The sequence below is a fragment of the Fukomys damarensis genome, unplaced genomic scaffold, assembly GCF_012274545.1.
Source record: "Fukomys damarensis isolate Sample0158 unplaced genomic scaffold, DMR_v1.0_HiC HiC_scaffold_20, whole genome shotgun sequence".
NCBI classification, from domain to species: Eukaryota; Metazoa; Chordata; class Mammalia; order Rodentia; family Bathyergidae; genus Fukomys; species Fukomys damarensis.
The window spans coordinates 33970829-33975594 of NW_022900932.1; the positions used below are offsets into that span (position 1 = coordinate 33970829).

General features: G+C 31.9%; 1 protein-coding gene and 1 non-coding gene across 11 annotated transcripts in view; both read left to right on the forward strand.

Annotated features, from left to right (window-relative positions):
- Pcdh15 (protocadherin related 15) overlaps nucleotides 1-4766 on the forward strand; it is an 802311-nt gene that overhangs the window by 688552 nt on the left and 108993 nt on the right. The gene's annotated exons all lie outside the window — the stretch shown is intronic.
- On the forward strand, nucleotides 423-529 carry LOC117287102. Its single transcript, XR_004518287.1, has one exon. It is a non-coding gene; the product is annotated as a U6 spliceosomal RNA (small nuclear RNA).

Genomic DNA, 4766 nt, shown 5'->3' on the forward strand with positions numbered 1-4766 from the left:
AATGTGAATCTTTGAAATTAAAGGAATTAAATTGCTAAAAGTGCTTGTGCATTAACTGTGTAATTAAATTATTTTAAAATAATAAGACCAATTTTTTTGGAGTTCTTAAAATCTTTAAACCCAAATTTTTTTGGGGGTACCGGGTAAAAAAAAAAAAAAAAAACAAACAAACTAGAATGAATCTTTGAAATTAAAGGAATTAAATTGCTAAAAGTGCTTGTGCATTAACTGTGTAATTAAATTATTTTAAAATAATAAGACCAATTTTTTTGGAGTTCTTAAAATCTTTAAACCCAAATTTTTTTGGGGGGGTACCGGGGATTGAACTTGGGTCCTTGCACTTGCAAGGCAGGGCACCGAACCGCTGAACTAAATCCCCAGCCCAGGCAATTATATTTTAATAAATATAAAAGACACTTCAACTGCTCGCTTCAGCAGCACATATACTAAAATTGGAATGATACAGAGAAGATTAGCATAGCCCCTGCGCAAGGATGACATGCAAATCCGTAAAGTGTTCCATATTAAAAAAAAAAAAAAAAGACACTTCAAACTGCAGATTGAATTGGCTAAACAAATACACAAAAGGTTAGAATGAATCTAAATAACATAATGTGCCTTATCACAAATACAAATAAATAAGAAAGATTAGTTGAAAACTTTTTGGTTAAATAGCTTTGGAAAGAAATTCTGTATAAATATTTAGATTGCAAAACCTGGTATTTCTCAGTAAATAACTGTGTTTCTAGGAATAGTGATATAGTAAGTTCTTCTGTGTAAATATAACTACCTTCTATTAGTATAATTGAAAAGCAAATATTAAAACTTTTAATACAGAAATATACCCTTTTATGTACCCTAGTGTGCATGTGCAAATAAGACCTGTTCACAAATTCATAAATTACCCATTCAGATACACATTAAGTCTAGAAGTTATTAGTTTTTTTATTTCCTGATGCTTTGAATATTGTTAACATACAGTGGCTGACCTTCACCCCTTAAATTTGAATAAAGACTCATGCATTTGAAACAATTTCATTTACTAAAAACAGCTAATGTCTTATAATGTATCCTCAGTCCATTAGCTATGCAAATAACAAGATTATTATGTAAATTGAGGTTAATTAATTGGTTGTCTAAAGGTTCTTTGGAACTTGCTGCCTTGCTTCCTTTAGTTCTTTCATATATCACATGAATAACAGAAATAAAAGTTGAAAATTTAATTCATTAAAGTATTTTATGTTTCCCTTACCAAGAAATTATTAATAAATGATCTTCAAAGTAAATTTTATAAGTATACTATAGTCTGATTTAATATCTATATGCAGATTAATAACTAAAATTTAAAAATTTAGAATTCATTTCATAAATTTAAGGTTACAAATATTTAAGGTATTAACTTTTCTGTATGGAATATTCCTTTTTTCCAGTGCTGGGAATCAAAGTATGGAACACTGTAAACTTGAACATTACAGAAAATATTGTAATGCACAAATATGTAGCAACTACCAAATTCAATGTCACCACATCCGGGAAAGTAGACTGATCTCTACTTCCAACTATTGTATGCTTTGTTATTCTGAAGCTGATCGAGCATGTAACATCCTATCTTTAAATATTTTAATATGTATTTCTTAAAGATAAGGACTCAAAACTTTAATTAAAATTTCAGTACTAACTTTCATCCAAATTAACAAATATTCTTTAGTACTAACATATCCAGTCAGTATTAATATTAAACACTTATTTTCACCAGAATCCTAATAAAGTTTCATTCATTGTACTTAATGAATGTTTTAACTTACTTTTCACCTGTAGCTTTGTCCTAATAACATGTTTCATTCACCTTGACAATTATTTGATTAAGAAACCAAAATAGAAGCCAGTTGTGGTTCATCATACCTGCAAAACTAAAAGTTGGATATTTGAAGCAGGAGGATCATTCAGAGTTCTAGGCTAGCCTGGGCTATTTAGTGAGTTCCAGGCCAGCTTGGAATAGAACCTGATTTTGGATGACTACATTGAGAAGAGATCATTTAATATTTTCATTTGTCTTCATTATTGCTAGTAAGTCAGTATTTATACCTAGAGGCCCATTCAGATCCAAGTTGTTTTGTGCATCTTTTCTAAGCAAACCAATCCTCCTTTACACATCAAGTCTCTGATTTTCTTTTGTGCTGATTGTAACCACTGACAATCATGCTCTACATTCCTTAATCCTTCCTTTCATTTTTTTTCTGTATTCATTAGCCAAAATATTCCTACAAAGAGAAATTTCTCATACCAAATATTTGGTTACTCTGAGGTCTTGTACCCACCAGAAAGACAAGATGAAAGCAGTGTTTGAATCTTTCCCTTTATTTATTTGCTTTCAAAATAATGTGTTGATTCACTATCATTCTCCAAAAAGAACCTTGAGAAACAAATATTTTTAAATTTTCTGGCCATATTATCTCTTTTGTAGCTAATGCACTTGATTTTATTACAGCTTTAAGGCTAAGAGAAATTATGTACAGCTCAGAGAGTGTGGCTGTGCTCCAGTAGAACTGTATTTACTAAAGGAGATTGTGGCTTGTAGTTTACTTACCAAGTTTTCACTCAAGTGCTTTAGATTTTTCATCTGGACTTCTAGATATATTTTCCTCTTTTAACCACTATCTTTATCATTTAAATGTCATGAATCATCAGTGGAAATATAATAGATAATACATGATAAATCAATGAATACTTCTTTTATATATTTATATATTTTATTTTGATATTTTTTTGAGAGACAGGGTCTCACTATGTAGTTAAGACTGACCTGGAACTCACTATGTAGCCCAGGGTGGTCTTGAACTCACAGTGATCCTCCTGCCTCAGCCTCCTGAGTGCTGGGATTATAGGTGTGTGCCACCACGCCTGGCCTCAGAAGGCATTTTAAAGGAGTATATTCTTCAATAATTTAAAAATAAATAGGGTTTTCTACTACCATAGCTCTTTTACCCACTGCAAAAATAAAAGTAGTAAATATAAAATAAAATGTGTCCCAGTGAACACAAATGTGATATATTCGTCAACCCCTAGGCCCAGTCAGTGAACTCTTGGGTCATAATGTCCCTGATCATTGGTTCCTGATCTACAAGAGATTTGGATACTACAGCATTCATTGATTGGTATTGCTTATTAAGTATCTATAATATTCCAGACACTTCAATTGGATTTCAAGAATTAAGAGGTATTGTATCCAAGTTTATGTCCTCAAGACCCTTCTTGTTTACTGCAAGAGAGACACACAGACAGTGCCACTTTAAGAGTGATGTTGCTAGAGGAACATGTTCAATGTATAAAAGAGTAAACAAGTAACACACGAGTGATGAGAAAAGATCTTTCAAACAGCTTGACCTTTGAGTTGTATCCTGAAGACTGAGCATACAAGATTTAAAAGGGCAATTTCAAACACAGTAAGCAGATATTAGAAATTATTAAAACCAACATTTTATAATAAGTTAGGACAAGAGTGCCGAGATAGAATTTATCTAAAATTTTAAAGAGATGTGCAAGATATAGATGTAGGTATTGTAAGATATTAAAATCAAACTTCGCTACCTTAAAATCCCTTACTTTCATGGAGAATTAAATATGGTCAAGTAAGTGGAAATTTAGAAAAGATTTTGTGTGAAGAATAACATCAGGAAATATAAAATTGTACTTATCTTCCACAATACACTTATTGACCAGAAAGGAGGATTGTGAAATACATAAACATTCCTACCTAATGTTTAATACTGGCAACTACATAAAACACCCTGTCCCTATGTTTGCAAGGCACAGTGAATTCATCTTTGAGACTGACTAGAGAAATGTAGAAGGAAAAAGATGAAGCAAAAACTCTTACCATGCGTGGAGGTGAAGGAATCTACAGCTATATCTGTATAAGCATATGATCCTAGAATCATGCAGGCAAAAAACCTGTGTATGTTATCCAAGAACCAGATTTGGAACATAATGGATCCTAGTTTACTAAATTGTGTTCAGTAGGATCATTGCAAGGATGCCTGATAAATTCACACTAAAGTGACAAGCTTGATCTAACTGAAATGGACTGCCCAAATTGTTTCCCCAGCATAGTACACCATCACTGCCAGCGCACACTCACAACGTCTGTTTTAAAGATGGCTTTACCCAAGAAAAGTTCAGCAGTAATATTTTCTACCTACCTCATATATCTTTTCTCCATTATCTCAAGGTCAGATCATGGAAGTCTGAGAGATGAAAAAAAAAATGAACTGAAGTGGAGAGATTAGTAAAAGTCAGTACGATGTAGTTTTAGTCTCTGTGAAAGGCAAAAGACATTCTATTAATACATCAGGCTGAGAAGGAAGAAACAAATTATCTTTAATGAAATTTGAAGTACTGGTTAATATTTTAAGATTTATTATTACCATACTAATTATTATAAAATAATAATTTTCCTGTTTTTTTAGTAGAAGCCAGTATGATGTTTTAGTATATCCATACTATGTGCATTGTGGAATCAAGCCTACCTTTAGCCACGCTTCCTCTTATACACATACCCAACCTCTGAGGACTGCATTCACATTTGCTTTTAAGAACTTCCATGTTTGAGAAAGAACATGTGATACCTTTCTGTGTCTGCTTTATTTCATTTAAGATAATGTCTTCCATTTCCAATCATTTCGCTGTAAGTGACATAATTATATCGGATGTTTTGGAATATATATATATATATCATCCATAAATGAGTGGAGGATATATATATATAT